Source organism: Triturus cristatus, chromosome 1_2 (genome assembly GCF_964204655.1).
Source record: "Triturus cristatus chromosome 1_2, aTriCri1.1, whole genome shotgun sequence".
Lineage (NCBI taxonomy): Eukaryota > Metazoa > Chordata > Amphibia > Caudata > Salamandridae > Triturus > Triturus cristatus.
Window position 1 is genome coordinate 672,983,830 of NC_140580.1, and position 18,566 is coordinate 673,002,395.

Sequence of the window (18,566 nt, forward strand, 5' to 3'; positions counted from 1 at the left end):
TTGACCCGAAGGTATTAAGTTTCAGAGTGCTTTACACGAGCACTAGTTGCGAGACATGAGGACACATTCATTTTTGTTAGGCACAAGGGGGCAGATCTACAAGAAATTGCCGCAGCACGGCACCGCATGCATTTTCGCTGTGCCACACTGCTGCACTTTCAAAGCACAGGAATGTGACATATTTACAATATTATGTCACGTTCTTGTGCTCTCCCCTGCGCTGGCGCACAAACAGCTGCCATGCGCCGGTGCAGGCACCCGTCATGGGGATATTGTTTTTAAAACAATCACTATAGGCATTTTCCTCTTTCAATACGTGCTGTAGAATGCAGGTAAATCTGCCCCTCGGAGATTAAGTGATTTGCCCAAAATCACAGGATGTTGTGTCTTGTTGCTGAAAATTAGGCGCTCATTTTATAAAGGTACGTTCTTGCGGTAGCACCATGTTAAATATAGCTTCCATTTGATTAACATTTTAAAATTCTGCCTGGAAAGCGCTAAATTGCATTGTGCCCCGCGATAGGCTGCACGCAGTTTTTTAAAAGAGGACCTTAGTTTAAGGGACAGAATAGTCTGTTTTTAGGTCTCTTCAGACTCTGGGCCAAAGGATCAATATTATCTTCTTTGTTTAAGTTTGAAAAGTTTATTGAGAACAAAATACAACAATGCATATTACAGTTAACATTTGATATGTAATCAATACTGGGAGAAAATTAATTATGAACAATAATCACATAAAAGTAATAGGGTATAAAATAGGAAATCGAGAAAAAAGCCTATAATGCGAAAAAGGAGACAATTTAAAGAATGTAATGAGGGAAAGAATATAAGAAATAATATATTAGTACTTATGCTCATTGATATAAATTATAATTCAACAGTGCATTAATTGCAAATGATATTTAGCAGGCATTATTGTAATAAAAAGCCAAAAGAATATTTAGAATAAATGACAGACATAAACATTTCACAGATCACGGAGGGTATCAATTTCTTCAGCAAAAATAATTTTACATTTATCTTACGGGCTAGACTTTTTAAGAAATATTGGTAACAGGAGGCTACAATTTTTATCTTTTAACAGCAACTGATAAAGAATTTACGTATGCATTATCTAATCAATTTTTTGAATGAACAGCAAAACACCAAGATTTGAGGCTTATTTCCAGTTTGCATTGATTTTTTTTAAAAACTACTGCTATAAACCTATTAGCTTATTGGGATGGGCATAATTGATCCAGTCAGAGTATTATTGGCTTCCAAAGAAAATATTCAAAATGTGAAATGGAACAGTAACATGTAAAGTACAATTTATCTGAGGCCAGGCCTTCCTTGAGAACTATATATATTTATATAGGAACAGTAAATAATAGTCATAAAATGCATGAGATCACTGTTTGTCTCATTAGTGGACTAAAAGGAAATGCCTCTTTTTGCATAAATACCCCCAACGGTTTAAATTGATGCTTATTTTGGGCTCTCAGAGTGCATTGAGGCCTGCTAACCATACCTCAGTGCCAGTGCTCTGACCCTCAGAAGTGTATGTTTGATTGGCTTATACCAATTGGCATAATTTATCTAGTATATAGTACTAGGGGTACCCAGGGCCTGTAAGTGAAAATGTCCCTCGTGAGCAGCAGCACTTACTGTGCCACCATGAGTGTGACAAAGTAAAACATGTTTCCCGCCCTGTTACCCAACTTTGCCATCTAAATTAATGACAAAGTCCAGACCTTCTGTTTTAATATATGTCACCCCTAAGGTAGGTCTGTCGAGCCCTCATAAAAGGTGCTGTATATTACTATTTATTTTCTGTTTGGCTCCTTTTCTGCCCTTTTTTTTCCAGCCGCTGCTGCCTCCACAGCCTCTCCACCTGCATGTTCCCACCCCCACCTCCTAGCTTCTCTCCCTACCCCAACCCCTACTTAACAGCAGCCACTGCGTGACAAGCCAAGCAAGCAATCTGAACTCCTGATCAGGGTAACTTCTCTCCCCTCGCGCAGCTCTGTCCTTAGGGCACTGCCCCCAGTGCTTTCTACTCTCCCAGGTAGGTGCTCAAGGCCCTCCTCTACCCGCAGGCTCCTGCCTGCACCTCATCCCTTGTGGTCCAGTGGAAGAGCCTGCTCTTCTGCTGGTTCCGCTCTGTCAGCCTTTTCTTCTTGTTCTGTTCTGCTTGTTCTGTCTTTGCCTTTATTTTGCCTTTATTTTCTGTTTGCCTCCCTGCATGTTCCAGCCTCCCAGCTGCTTTCTCTCCCCTCCCCCTTTTCCATGGTGGCCACTGTGTGGCCGTGCCTCTGGCACGAATGGCAAGCCTATCTGTGCCCGTCCGTGACCCGACCGCAACCAGTGCCAGGGACCCTGGTCCTCCCAACCCTGCCGACACGGTTCCAGCACTCTCTGTGCACTCAATTCCGGATGCAACAACAACTGCAAGCTCTCAACGCCGAGCAACTCCCAAGGCCCATTCTTCTGCTGACACTCCTGCCGCACCTTCACCCACATCCAGACCCAGACAGCTACTGCCAACCCACCAGACCCCAGCGCATCCAAACCCCTGATCTGCATCTTCCTCAATGTACGCTCCCTGCACAGACATGCAGTAGAAATCTGAGACCTCTTCAACACCTTCTCGCTCGACATCACCTTCCTCAAAGAGACCTGGACCAACGCCAGCTCCGCTCCCGACTTCGCACTCCCCATCTCGATGGGTACAAAATCCTGAGGAAAGACTGCCCAAACCACCCTGGAGGAGGCCTCACCATTGTCCACAAAAGCTCCCTCCGACTGACAACCTCCATCTCGAACGACGCCTTGTCCCCCATGGAACACATTAATTTCCAGATCCAGCCCAACCCCAGAACGACTCTATGTGCAACTCTCGCCTGCAGACCTCCCGGACCCCACTCCCCATTCACAAACACATTGCAGACTACACTGTGCACCACTTCCTTGCCTCCATGGACTTCGTACTGCTTGGAGACCTGAATTTCCACCATGACAACCTCAGCCACCCCAATTCCACCACCCTCCTAGAGAACTTCACCAATATCAGACTGAAGCAACTCGTCATCTCCCTCCCAGGTTCTCGCAAGACCATATGGAGCATCCACTCTGGACCACCCAGTGGCTCCTGCCCGCTGCTCATCTTCCACAGAGCCACCTCCGCTATCATGCCAGAACTACGATGGACAATCAACTGCACCCTCAAAACCGGGACGTTCGCCGATGACTAGAAACGCGCTGAAGTCAAACCCCTCCTCAAGTAGCCCTCCGCAGATCCTACGGACCTCAAGAACTACAGGCCCATCTCTCTCCTTCCCTTCCCCACCAAAGTAACTGAGAAAATCACCAACAACCAGCTAACGCACTTCATAGAATCCAACAACATCCTCAACTCATCTCAACGGATTCCGCAGCAACCACAGCACCGAGACCACCCTCTTAGCCGCCATGAATGACATCTGCACATTCCTCGATCAAGGCCACACTGCAGCCCTCATCCTAATAGACCTCTCAGCAGCCTTCAACACCATCTCCCACAGCACAGTAGCTAACAGACTCCATGACGCCGGCATTCGGGGAACTGCCTTAGACTGGACTCGTTCCTTCCTCTCCGGCAGAACACAAAGAATAAGACTCCCGCCCTTCCTCTCCAAAACCCACAGAGACCAGATGTGGAGTACTGCAAGGATCCTCCCATAGCCACATGCCCTACAAAATCTACATGGCCCCCCTCACAACCATCGACAGAAAACATGGATTCAGCATGGTATCCTACACAGACAATACCCAGCTCACCCTCTCCCTCACCAAGGAACCCAACATCACCAGGCACTTTCCAGGAAGGAATGAAGTACATTGCATCATGGATGAGCAGCAGCTGCCTGAAGCTTAACTCATAGAAAACGGAAGTCCTCATCCTCGGATCCACCCCTACCACATGGGATGATACCTGGTGGCCCCCTGCCTTCGGAAAACCTCCCACCCTCACTGACCACGCCCACAACCTCAGCATCATACTCGATTCCTCTTTCTCACCATGAATCGACAGATCAACGCCGTATCCTCCAAATGCTTCAACACCCTACACATACTTTGCAAGACCTTCAAATGGATCCCCCCGATTCCAGAAAGACCATCATCCATGCACTCATCACTAGCAGGCTGGACCACCGGAACACTCTCTATGCCGGAATCAACAAATCTTTCCTCCACAAACTCCAGACCATCCAGAACGCTGCAGCCAGACTCATCCTCAGCATCCCACGACACAACCCCATCGCCCTGCACCTCTGAGACCTCCACTAGCTCCCAGTTGGAAAAAGAGTGACCTTCAAGCTACTCACACAGGTCTACAATGCCCTCCACAGCACCAGACCCCAATACCTCAATGAAAGAATCTCCTTCCATGCCCCCAAGAGAAACCTCCGCTCCACCAACCTAGGCCTGGCCGAAATACCCCACATCCATAGAACCAGAACGGGAGGCAGATCCTTCTCCTACATCGCGGCCAAGACCTAGAACAAACTCCCCCTCAGCATCAGATGAAGCCCGACACTGCAAGCCTTCAGAAAGGACCTCAAGACCTGGCTCTTCGGATGACTTCTGAGCTGTCCAAACCCCTAGCACCTTGAGAACCTCACGGGTGAGTAGTGCGCTCTAGAAATCCTTGTTTGATTGATAGATTGATTGATTGATTGATTGATTGACCTTGGTAAAGCCTCTCACTACGTTCGGACTTAGAATCTTTTCTGGAAGTTGAAACCCTTTTAGTAGGGCAAACCTGCAAATTGAATCCAACCGGCAATTCACTGTTGGACGCTTCAGCCTCTGCATCATTCTCGGTCTCTGCTGGTTTTCTGGAGAAAACATTTTTAAGTGTCTAACTTAGTAGGTTGTAGAGTCAGAGAAGAACATCATAACACCAGCCAATGGTTCAGGGTCTTGTAGGCACCACTTGAAGGTTAGGACTCACTCTCCCAGAAGCCACCAGCAGGGTCTAGGGCAAATCCTTTTGGAACTGTTCAGTTGGGCTTCTTGCAGCTTTTGTGGTCATGCAGCTTAACAGGATGTCAGCCAACAGACACTAGCAGTCCACATCTTTTTCCTGGGTCCGAAATGAGAGCAGGCCCAGTCATTGGGTCTCTCTCCACACTTTCAACATCAAGTGCAACCTTTTTTTTGTCTTCCTCGGCTCCAGAGGTAATCCGAAGGAAGAATCCAAGGATGACACATTTCTACTTGGCACCAGTTTTGGGTGGAGGAACCTCCCTGACCAATAATAGGAAAAACCTTCCCAGGTTTAACTTTACTCAGTTTGACTTCAATTCCTGGGAGCTTGGACCAAGACAATTGCACAGTGCACTGCTTGTCAAATCCAACATGGCAGAACCTTTCTTCCCCTGAACAGAACTCCTACACTTCAATGAACAACTCCCCCTGTAAGCTAGTTCTGGAACAGGATATCCCACCACAGGAATTGGTGCCATCCTGACTACCTAGACAATTGAAAGTGCATACCTAGTTGTGAGTTACATCTGCTTGTGACAGGGATGACACATTGAAGCTTGCGCACTTGGTGGGCACATCCCCCAAGCCATCCTGACAGAAGGAGGTCACACCTCCTCCACCAAAGGCTCTTTTGTTCCCTCTCCTATGAGCAATTAACACCTCCTTGTTAAGGGCTAGCAGACTGCCAGACAACAGCTGGGGATTATCTCTAAAAAGTCTATCAGAGAAATTAGGCAGAAAAAGAGTGGCTTCCTAAAGTCACCATTTCTGAAATAGTTAAATAAAATTCAACATTGGCATTTAGTCAAAATTGTTGACCCCTGTGCCCCCACAGCCGGTCGCTCCTCTCCACTGCTCTGCCTACCTGTCGCTGCCTGGCACCTGCCCACCCTGTAACTACCGCCTGACGCCACTTACCTGCTTCACGCCGCCGCCGCCTCCTGCCTGCTGCCTGCTGCTTCTCAGGTTCCGCCTGTCGCTTTCCTGCCGCTGCTGCCCCTCCTCGCCCGCTGACCTCCGACGCTGCCCCGGTCACTTCAGCTCCGTTTTTCCCACCGTTTCCGCCGCCGCTGACCCGCTCTCCTCCTTCCTGCTCCCGCCTCCGCCTGCAGTCCCGCCTCCCCTCACTGCCCATTGGACAACCCGCTCCCGCCTCCCAGCTGACCCTCCCTCCCGGCTCCTTATTTATGACGCCCTCTGAGCGACCGCGCAGCGGACGCGCGCAGCGGACGCGCGCAGCGGGAGCGCCGATTGAGCGCCGAAGGTGCGCCAAAGGTAAGCCCGTCTGCGCCCGTCCGCGCCTGGACCGCGCCCAGCGCCAGACCCCCTGGCCCCCGTGCCCGCCAGCCCCCCCGCAGGACCTACGACTTCGCTACGCTCATCGCACTCAAAACCGCCCGAGCCCCCGGATGCTACCGAGCGTCCCCGCGACGCACCCATGGACCCTTCGTCTGCCGATCCTGCAACTTCTCCTGCCTCCAAACAAGCACCACGCCCACCAAGACGGACAACAGCAACCACCTCAAGTGCATCCTGATCAACACCCGCTCCGTCCACAGACACGCCGTGGAACTCTGGAACCTCCTCGACACCGCATCTCCAGACGTCGCCTTCCTCACGGAAACCTGGATGAACGACTCCTCAGCCCCCGACATCGCCATAGCCATCCCGGACGGCTACAAGATCATCAGGAGGGATCGCAACAACCAGACCGGAGGGGGCATTGCCATCGCTCACAAAAGCACCATTCGCATCTCGACTGACTCCACCGACGCATTCAACACCGCCGAATACCTGCAATTCCAGATCCACACCGACCCCAAGACTACCCTCAGAGGCACCCTCATCTACAGACCCCCGGGACCACGCGCACAGTTCTGCGAAGACATCACGGACTTCATCAGCCCTCACGCCGTCCCCTCCGCCGACTACATCCTCCTCGGGGACCTCAACTTCCACCTGGAGAACAACAACGACCGCAACACGACCACCCTGCTGGACAACCTCGCCAACCTCGGACTCCAGCAACTGGTCAACACCCCCACCCACTACGCCGGCCACCCGCTCGACCCCCTCTTCTCATCCAGCAAGCACGTCACCTTCAGCCACTGCACCGGACTCCACTGGACTGACCATAGCTGTGTCCACTTCAGCTTCAAGAAGAACACGGTCCACCACCACCCGAAGCAGGTTCCCCACAGAAACTGGAGCAAGATCACCGTCGACCAGCTCACCACCTCCCTCAGCCAGAACCCACCGGTCAGGACAACGGACCCTAACACAGCAGCCCTCGACCTCACGCAATGGCTGACCTCCTGTGCCAACGACCTCGCCCCACTGAAGAACCCACTCACCAGGCCCAGAAGCAAGAAGGCCCCCTGGTTCACCGACGAACTCAAGGACTCCAAGAAGGCCTGCCGCACCCTCGAGAAGGCCTGGCTCCTCGACAAGACCACCGACAACATGACCGCCCTCAAACTCGCCACCCGCAGACATCACCAGCTCATCCGCACCACCAAGAAGAAATCTTTGAAGGAACGACTGGACAAGAACGCCCATGACAGCAAGGAGCTCTTCAACATCGTCAAGGAGTTCTCCAACCCCAGCACCGGCAACAACGACATCACTCCCTCGCAGGACCTCTGCGACTCCCTCGCCTCGTACTTCCACTGCAAGATCACCGACATCCACAACAGTTTCGGCGCTCCACCCCCGCACCCATCGACCGAACCTACGCACCCCGCCGCTATCCTCCAGACATGGACCAAAGTGACCCCCGAAGACACGACACGCATGATGAACACCATCCACTCCGGATCTCCGACCGACCCATGCCCCCACCATGTCTTCAACAAGGCCGCCTCTACCATCGCACCCCACCTCCGAGACATCATCAACGCCTCCTTCGACACAGCCACCTTCCCGGAGAGCTGGAAGCACGCCGAGCTCAGCGCACTACTGAAGAAACCAACAGCGGACCCGACCGACCTCAAGAACTTCCGCCCAATCTCGCTCCTTCCATTCCCTGCCAAAGTCATCGAGAAGGTCGTCAACAAGCAGCTGGCCGCCTTCCTCGAGACGAACGGATCCCTCGACCCATCGCAATCCGGATTCAGAGCCAACCACAGCACCGAGACCGCCCTCATCGCAGCCACCGACGACATCCGAGCCCTGCTCGACAAAGGTGAAACAGCGGCACTCATCCTCCTTGACCTCTCCGCAGCATTTGACACTGTCTGCCACCGCACCCTAGTCCAACGCCTCAACGACACCGGCATCCAGGGGATTGCTCTGGAATGGATCATCTCATACCTCTCCGGCAGAACACAGAGAGTACGCCTCCCTCCGTTCCGCTCTGAGGCCACCGAAGTCATCTGCGGCGTCCCGCAAGGATCATCGCTCAGCCCCACTCTCTTCAACATCTACATGAAACCCCTCGCTGCCATCGCACTCCAACACAACCTCAACATCATTTCCTACGCCGATGGCACCCAGCTGATTCTCTCCCTCACCAGAGACCCCGACACCGCCAAAGCCGACCTACACGAAGGGATGAAAGATGTCGCCGAATGGATGAACATCAGCCGCCTGAAGTTGAACACGGACAAGACAGAAGTCCTCATCCTGGGACCGTCGCCCTCCGCATGGGACGACTCCTGGTGGCCCCCGGCCCTGGGCACCGCACCCAAGCCAACGGACCACGCACGCAACTTGGGCGTCATCCTGGACTCCTCCCTATCGATGACCAGACAAGTCAACGCCGTCTCCTCATCTTGATTCCACAACCTCCGCATGCTCCGCAAGATCTTCAGATGGATCCCGACTGAGACCAGGAAGACTGTCACCCAGGCCCTCGTCACCAGCAGACTAGACTACGGAAACACCCTCTACGCCGGTACAACAGCCAAGCTTCAGAAAAGACTTCAGCGTATCCAGAACGCCTCCGCCCGTCTCATCCTGGACGCCCCCCGACGCAGCCACATCTCGAGCCATCTGAGAGACCTGCACTGGCTCCCTGTCAACAAGAGGATCACGTTCAGACTCCTCACCCACGCACACAAATCCCTCCACGACCTGGGCCAATGGTACCTCAACGACCGCCTGACCTTCTACATGCCCACCCGACAGCTATGATCCACGAACCTCGCCCTCGCCGTCGTCCCTCTCATCTAGAGAGCCACCGCCGGAGGAAGATCCTTCTCCTACCTGGCGGCTAAGACATGGAACTCCCTGCCCGTCCACCTGCGGCTGACCCAGGACCACCTCGCCTTCAGGAAACAGCTCAAGATCTGGCTGTTCGAGCAGTAGCAGACCCCCTCCCCCAAGCGCCTTGAGACCCTTCCGGGTGAGTAGTGCGCGATATAAATTCCATGATTGATTGATTGATTTAGCTATTAAAATGAGTGTTCAAAGTATTTTACTAGCAAGTACCAATCTGAAGTTAGTTTTAGTATGAATAATAAAGTAATCAAATGTTTTCTATGATGCAGGCAGCTTTGCTACAGTGAAGCAGGTATTGGGCCTTTTTCACTTTAAGGACATGTAAAACCATTAAATGCATATGTTCTACTTTTAAATACCACACATCCTATCTTACGGCTGGTAGGGGTGATCTACTACTTTTTTAATGTAAGGTAGAGGACTGTTAAAAGGGTGATTTTAACAGGTCGAAATGGCACATATAAAACATACATCAGGCGACTCTAGATCCAACAAGCGTGTTGGCATTTGGGAAACACCTTTCCCCTCACCCCGGTGGGATTTATCACCCAGCTGTTGTCATCGTAAGCCCCACAGCCGAGACAGGTGCATGCTGTGGCGAGACAGATGGTTTTAAACAAAGGGCAAGTGGTGGTGATGCGGGCATTGCTAGGTATTGATGGCTTTGCCCAAGGGCAATGTTTGATTAATCAATGATATTGATGGTTTTTGCATTCCAATTGGGAAATATTTGGTCCTGATGAGGCCGCAAATAGTTTGAATGCCGAAACACATCGACCATTCCCCCTCTGGGGGTAGGAATAATTCACAGGTACAGACAAAACGGGGGAATTAATCACCTTTAGTTGAGGGACTTCATCAGAAAGACTGAAAAAGGATTGTGGTCCCTACAATGTCCAATTGTGATTGGATTTCAAACTAATTTTGCGCATGAACAGAACCAACAATATATATATATCTACATATATATGTGTAAAATGAGATGTATGAATATCTCTGGGAAGGGTCACATGTGACCATTTTTTGTATACAATTCCGTTAAATTTTTGTATATTGATACCTGTTTTATAAGAAAAAAGAATAAAAAAAAGTTATAGGAAAAATGTGCCAAAGGAAATAAAATAACGCCAATGACTAGGCTTTGAAACATATGTTTTGTGAGTTTTTAAAAATATTTGATGCCATAATTCATTTGGCTCCTCGGACACATTCATTGTGTTTGCTATAAGAAATAATGTTCTAAAAGTAATTCATGCACTCGTTTTGTTGTTGTTGTGATTTATGATTTGTGAGCCAATGAGTGGCAGTGATGATTGGGCATCCTTATCTTTTGTAGCAGCTAGGCTGCTGTGGTAGGCCTAGAGTCATGTCTTACATGGTCACTTTAGAGGTGTCACAATAAGTGCTGCAATCCACTATTGACATTTAACTGACAGCCCCTTGGTACACAGGGTGCCATATATTAGGGACTATACAACCTAAATGTGCCAATCAGGATTTTAAGCAATTCAACACGTTTTTAGGGGTTAGAGAGCACAAACACTTGAGCCTGGTTAGCCTGGTCTCAGTGACAGAGTCGATAAATCAACATCATCAGTCACAAAAAATGGGGGTGAACATGCAAAAAGAGGCACTTTCCTATAGTGAGAACTGGGTAACTGAAAAATCTGTGGAATGTGAGCAAAATTGTTTGTCACCTATCATTAACTGATGAATTCAAATGATTCTTTAATCCCTCCAAGATTTCCAGAAGAGGGGGTCAATATTTGTACCTCATATCTTTAGTATACCAAATACAGGAATTATTGAAATTTGACGTTTTATGAATATCCATTAGTGCACAGGGTTTTAAAAGTTTACAGGTGAAAGCAAGAAAAGGCAAAGATAGATGGGGTATCTTCTTTTAAAAGATATACATTCTTTAAAAGAGAAATGGGAAATAAAAGAATACTCCATTTCAAACCAAATTGCTTTCCAGGGAAGTGAGTCAGATGTTCACCAGCATGCAGCTTGCTTTAAACAGAAAGCAGTATGATAATGTTTAAAATAAAAGCAATTAACTCTTCCCTCTTGTTTGGTCATCCTGAGATGCAAAATAGCTAACCTAGATGTTTTCTTATTCAATAGAAATGTCATTAAGCGTGGATCTATTTTCCCAAAATACCCTACAGGGATAATAACAAGAATTGTGGTGCTCAGAAACAATACTTTGGGAGACAGAATAATATTAATGTGGTCCAATCTTCCCTATCAAGGAAAGAATACAGGATTCCATGTGAAGTAAGATTCTTTTGTTTTTAGGAACTTCATTTACATTTATTGTTATTGTCTCTCTTCAACAAAGTTAATGAACCATAGTCCTAAATAGTTTATCACAGTGGAGTTCCAATAAAAACCTGATGAGCTAAAAGTTTGTTTCTTACAATATTTGTTAAGGGGTAAACTCTGATTTATCAGAATTAAATTCATGGCCTGAGAGAGCAGAAAAACATTCCACTTCCGAAAGAAAAAAGAGAGTAATGAAATGTTCAGGTTAGACATACAGAGAAGAATTATATCAATATCAACAGATAATTGTATCTGATTTTTACTATAAACATAACTGAAATATTGTAATGTTGCTTTATTTTAGATAAAAAGGACTCCAGGGCAATAATGAAGAGAAGGAGGAATAAAGGACAGTCCTGCCTGACACCTATTAGTGGAAAAAGTAATCAGAAAAATTCCCATTAGCAAAGATAGTCGCTTTAGTAGAGGAATAAAGAGTAACTGTAAGATTTAGCATCTTGTGACCAAACCAAATCATTCAAATGTTTTATAGACAAATTTCCAATCAATGCTCTAATATCTTTATCCTTAAAGAGAGCAGAACCCTTATCATTTATAATCATTTATAAGAGAGATTTTGGTTTGATCTTTCTTTATCTTTACATGACTAGCTAATAGTTTGCCAGATCTATCTGCCATAATATCTGGAATTAGTTTTTAACAGATAAGAAGCAGTATTCTAAAAAGAAACTATATTAATGTGCAACCTAGCTTTCCTAAATTAATTCAATGAATGAAGATTTTGAATTTTATTTAACGTTTTCTAAAAGTTGCTTTGATTGAAGGTCATTTTTTTTCTTTATGGTGGATGTTGAATTATTGATAAAACCTTGTTCAGTAGCTTTACAAGCATCCCTACCAGTAGATATGGGAATATCAGCGGAATTGGTATGTTTGAAAAAATCGTTTAAAGAGAAGTGAAATTTTGCTGGGAAACTGTCTGCTAAGTCTTCAATAGTTGGGAATAGATTAGGGAGGGAACAGTTCCAAATCAATGATCTAAGGGGCATAATTCGAAATTAGAATTGCATCAATCTTTACATTTAATAATAGCTGAAACAAACTTTTAGATGAAAATAAATATTCAATAAGCGATTGAGATTGGTGAACTGGAGAAAAGAAAGTATATTTCTCAGATTAGGATTAAATATATTCCATGTATTAATGAAAGACCTCTGGTAAATTGCATAGCAACATGTTTTGTGCTTCATATTAGTTGCATATTTAACTTTCAATTTCCCATCTAAGATAGGATTGATTACTTGGTTACAACCACACTCTAAGATAAAATACTCCAATTTATAATGCAATAATCCTTTTGCAATATTTTTCCAAAAAACAAGTGGGACCATAAGAATTAAAAATTGCAATTGGTGTTTTCTTAAAATTCAACTCAACAACAATCCAGCTGCCATCTTTGTCATGTTTTTAAGATTTAATCTTAAAATCAAGATTATTATTGCTTAAAATAATATCCTTTCTTCTTACCTACAGCAGGAAAAACAAATATATTGTGCACCCAACATATTTTACGTTTTAATGCTTCAGATTCTGTAAGGGGTAATTCTTACACCAAAACTATATCCACTTTGGGGGGGGCATGGACAACCTCCAAGCATGGCGGACGGAGTATAGCTGAGCTCTGAGCCAGGCCCCAAATCCCCTCAAAAATCCTGCCATTGTTTGACCATCTGCGCTTTTAATAACATGCAACGGCTCTCCAAGGTGCTGGGGCGCACTACGAAACCAAATAGCTGCTTTCCGGGAAGGCGGAGAGACAGCCTGCGATCCACGAGTGAGACGTCTGCAGAGGGGCCCACCTTTCGAAGCGGTGAGGAGTCCGGAACTGCTGGGTACTGCACTGTGTACCACCAACAAGGACCCTGCGGAGTGGGCGGCTCCTAACCCCCATTGTGCTGGACGAAGGAGAACTGCAGAATACGACGGCCGAGATACGTGGCCATAAGGTACGGAGCAAAGGGCAGGGCCGGACTGGCCATAGCGGGCACCGGGCATTTCCCCAGTAGGCTGCTAGTGTGGGGGACGGTTTTGGGCCTCTGGGGGCTGTTTTTGTTACCGGGGTCAGCAATATCGGCCCCCTGTAACAAAATCGGCCGAAACCGGCCCTCGCAAACTGCTCGGCTGCACTCCCCCTCACCCCATGGCGGGGGGGGGGGGGCGACGGAGCAGTTTGCCAGGGTCGGTTTCTGTTCCCAGTCCGGCCCTGGCAAAGGAAAACCTTTCTAGAGGCATCATAAATTTCATAATGGCGGACAAGGCCCGATTGGGACTGCGGGCAGAGACCAATCGCACCGGTGATTCACCATAAGCTAACCCAATATGCAAATGCCTCATATCCCGGCGAAAGAGTAAACAATAACCTGTGAGGGGATGGAATGCCGAGGAGACCCGAGCACGGCATAGCGACCTCTGCTTCCACCTGATGGAAACATTGAGACACCGCACTGCCGAGCAGCACAACGAGCCTATAGATATAGTGCATGTACCACATATGCTGAACTGCTCAGATACTTATATAGGATATCATCGGAGGCGTAATACTGCGACACGCCCAATAGAAGATATTGGACTGCGAGCCGATGGTGGGTTACAGCCGGGAACGAGAACCGTCTGGAAATTATATGCCCCACAGTAGTAGCAGCTAGGACCCGGGACGCGGAGCGCATCACTAAAAATAACCCGGTGAATAGGAGGTGGAATGGGAGGCCTTGTCTACGGGGCGCGACTCCCTTTTTAGGTCTCGCCTGACCCAGCGCATTCGCTGGTCTGGCGAGACTTCTTGAGAGGGCTCCAAAAAGTGCTACCAGGCCAGCCGAGACCTACAGTGCATGTGCGCGGGCGCGCGCGCCACGCTTGACCACGATTGCTTTCACTTTCGCGGCCGCACGGCCGCTTTGAAGTTTACCGCGATTACTTTCGATGTTTGATCGCGATCACTTTTGCGGCTGCTTGTTTTTAATATGATTCGTCATTCGGATTATATTTACGGAGGCCCGTATTGTGCCTCTTTAAAACTGGTTCTTTTTTTATGCATCTCAATTATAATACATTTCTAAAAATTAAATAAAAACAAGTCTTGTTTTATTTGTGGCCGGCGGGGGGTGGGGGTTGTTGGAGGGTCAGCTGCGGTTAATCTGTGGATATCATCTATTTACGGCGGAATATTTTTCTCTAGAATATTTTCTTAAGAGTACTTGGAAAGCTAGTGAAAACGTTTTTCTTAATTTGACAGCTCGTGCCTCTTGAGCGCCTGCCTGTATTTCCATCAAGTCAAGTGAGTCATGGCGACAACTGTTCTTAAGCTATTTACCTGCGCGTTGTAAGCATACCTTAGATAGCAGCCGGTTGAACAGAAAAGGCGATGTCAGCATTTCCTCTGTCGGAATGCACATCGACTCTGCGGTGGCAGTCAACTGGCTTTTCTGTAGGTAAAAACCGTGCTATCCCCTAAATCACTTACATGAACGCTCACGGAGTACCACTTTTTGCCATATTCAAAATATCAAACTGATGCTGTGTAAGTGTTTTTTCCCCGTGTTTCATATAGCGCAAACTAGACCCGAGACAGTATCAGAGCGCTTTACATGAGCACCAGTTTTGTTACAAATAGACACTTGTTTGTGAGGCACGGGGAGATTAGGTGGTCTGACTAAAATCACAAGATGTTGAGCTGGTTCCCCAGCTTCGAGGTCGACCACTCTAGCCGTAATGCCATATCCTCTTCCTGTTATCTCCAGTAACTCAAGGCCGTTCAAATGCCCCGAGATTTCAGGCCTTTTCTTTTATATTGTACAGTTCTTTGGATAATACTGGTAATTACACTTCAAGTGGGGGAGCCACCACATTAACAGGGAGAGCAGAGCCAAGCCAAGGGACTGGCTTGGCTTACAGACCGTGGAAGAGCTGAACAGTGCAAATATTTGGTATGTAAATCGTGGAAACAAGCATGTACAAATAAGATTGTCTCCTCAATTATTTTTTTAAACATTTGAATTTATTTAATTTATACTCTATGCATTCTATACACAAGCATTGGCATAGCCAATAGGTCTCACCGTTGGGGCCTTATAAGTGTTTAACCATGCAACAGTTAATTTTGTTACACCAAGGATATTGTGCTGCATAACTAAATACTTATAAGGTCCCAAAAGCGAGACCTATTGGCTATGCCAATGCTTGTTCAACGCATCTGTCATCCTGGTAAGAGCCTGATTGCCTGGGTAAATGCAAGGCGACACAGGGGCCTCTCTTTATCCATTTCGGGGCACGAAGACGGTGCGGAGAAGCGCTTCCAAAAAAGGGCCCAGGAGCATTGTGACTAGTGGTGAGTGAGCGGGCTACGGGTGCTGTGAATATTACAAGCATGGCCTGATGATTGCAATACTAAGGCTGCACACGGAGGAGAAGACAGTGATCGCCAGAGAAACCATTCACACTGTTGAGCAGACAATTAGCGCCGCTCCACTATACAGTGGTACTACGTTAGGAAGTACTAGAGTGATCCCCCATCACTACTATACGCTACAAGCCCACCTAATACAGTGTTATATACATCTTATTGCAGCCACGCTGAGAACTATACAGCCTGGACTAAGCCACGGCCTGAGATTTTCTGACTGCCGAAAACATAGAAAGGTGGGGCCTGGGTGCAAACATTGACTCTTACAAAGAAGCGTGCTGGAGTATGGGTCACTGATCTGCGGAGGATCCACCCTTTAAAGATAGTGGACACACGTTAAGAGCAACACACAGTGAATTGTCCAGTGCCCAATCATATCAAGGCTTAAGGTGTAGTGAGGAATGGGACGTATTGGGGCAAGCAACCAGAACCCCTCATGTCAGGAGGACCTGAAACTACAATGCAAAATGAACTGACACAATGCTCGGAACAGGACTTTGTCCCACCAACGGCGCAGGGGACCCCAATGGATAAGTTGGATTTAATCCTAAAAGAAGTGCGTGATTACCATACAGCAATAGAACAACAGGTGAGCGCCCTCACCACGAGCTTTACGCTACTGAAAGCCGAGTAAAAAGATGCAGCTGAACGAAATGGCACAGCTGCACTAAGTGCATACAACTCAAATTGAGCAGCAACCGCACCAACTAGCGGGGCTGCAGGACAAAAACGATGATACGGAGGGTCGTCCCGACACAATAACGTGAGAATTATTGGAATACCAGAACGAAGCAAAGGCTCAAACCCTACTCAGTTTAAAGAGCGGTGGTTGCGCGAACACGTTACGCTAGAGGGCCTTACGGACCTGTACAGTGTAGAAAGAACACATAGAATACTGACTTGACCTCCTGTCCCTGGTGCACCACCTAGACAGAAAATAGCGTGCATATTGAATTACAAAGACCGTGATACGCTACTTCACGCTGCAAGAGAAAATGCGCCAATTCAATTTGAAAATGAACGTGTCTCACTGTATCCGGTCTTTACCGTAGCGGTTCAGAAACAGAGAGCCACATTCCAGAATGTAAAAAAGACACTTCAAGCTCATAATTTAAAATATGCTTTCTTGTTCCCTGCCCGTTTGAAGGTTCTCTAGAAGCAGAAGGCATTCTTGTTTGACAGTCCAAAAGAAGCGGCCAAATGGGCGTAAGTCAACCTATCCCTAGGAGCCTCACAGGGCTCATCGCAAGCGTGCCAGCAAAAGCCAGGTTACCCCGGAGGACTGGGAGAAACGTAACGGGTAGAGACCGGAAGGCTTGCACTACTACAAAACTGAACTCTTCTCCAGAGCAGATATCGGAAAGTCAAAAAGCAGCTATACTAGCAGCGGCGGCGCTGGAGGAACAAGATGCAAACTCCATAGCTGAATCGATCGATTCATCTGAAGATACAACAGTACACTCAGACACTGAGAACAGTCTAGCGCTATTCCCTTCCATTACCCCACAGACTGAAAACGAATATGTGGGCTGAAATGCCAGTTTAATGAGTGCAGCGGTCCTGGCAGTGCAGATGAGTATAAGAAATATTGCACATGTTTACGGATGGTCACAATGTAGTTTATAATTTTCAAATGATGGGGCCAGGGCTCGCAAATAGCAATGTTTATTTTAGTACAAGTGTATTGTGAAATGCACATTCACAGATTGGCGGTCGCCACCTCCTCCTTGGCAACTGCACTATGTTATCAGATGCAAAGGGTTCACGTTGAACATATTATTCTTGTTTGGTCCTCTATTGTTACATGGGGAAACTTGTATTGGGAGTTTTCAGGGGTAGTATACATGCAGACTCATTCATGATTGTGTACTTACCTAGTCAACACGCGAGGGTGGGAGTGCTCCAAAGTTCAGGTCATCCAACACTACATGGCTACGTATGGTAAATACACATGCACATCCTGGAATTTAAGAGGCCTAGGATCGGTGCATAAGAGACATAGAATATATGCCCAGCTTAATACATTGCCTTCTTGCAGGAATCTCACCTCACCCATTCCGAGGCTCTGAAATTGAGAAAGAAGTGGAGAGGTCAATTATTTATTACATCGTACTCTGCATTCGCCCGTGAGGCTGCAATTTGGATTAGAAGTGGCACCCCTTTTGTACTACTTGAGCAAAGAATAGACTCTAATGGCAGATATGTTTTACTACATGGTACCCTAGATGGAGAACACATAGTACTGGGTAGCATTTATGCCCCCAACCCAGAACAGGATAAATTCTTGGGGATACTTAATATTGCACCAACGGGATGGGATGCATATCCTTGGTTCCTGGGAGGAGACTTCAATACAGTACTGGATGTGGACCTGGATCGCTCACACCCACCACTACATGGAACGAGATGTAAAAAACAGGCAGAGGCTCTGAAGGGCTGGGCGGAGGGATGGATCATGTGTGATGTGTGGTGGGAACGTAATCTGGTCAGTAAAGATATTCATGTTATTCCCCACCACACAGGTTACACACAAGTAAAGGCAGAGTATTTTGCTCAATACCTTTGCTACCAAATGTGGTAAACACTA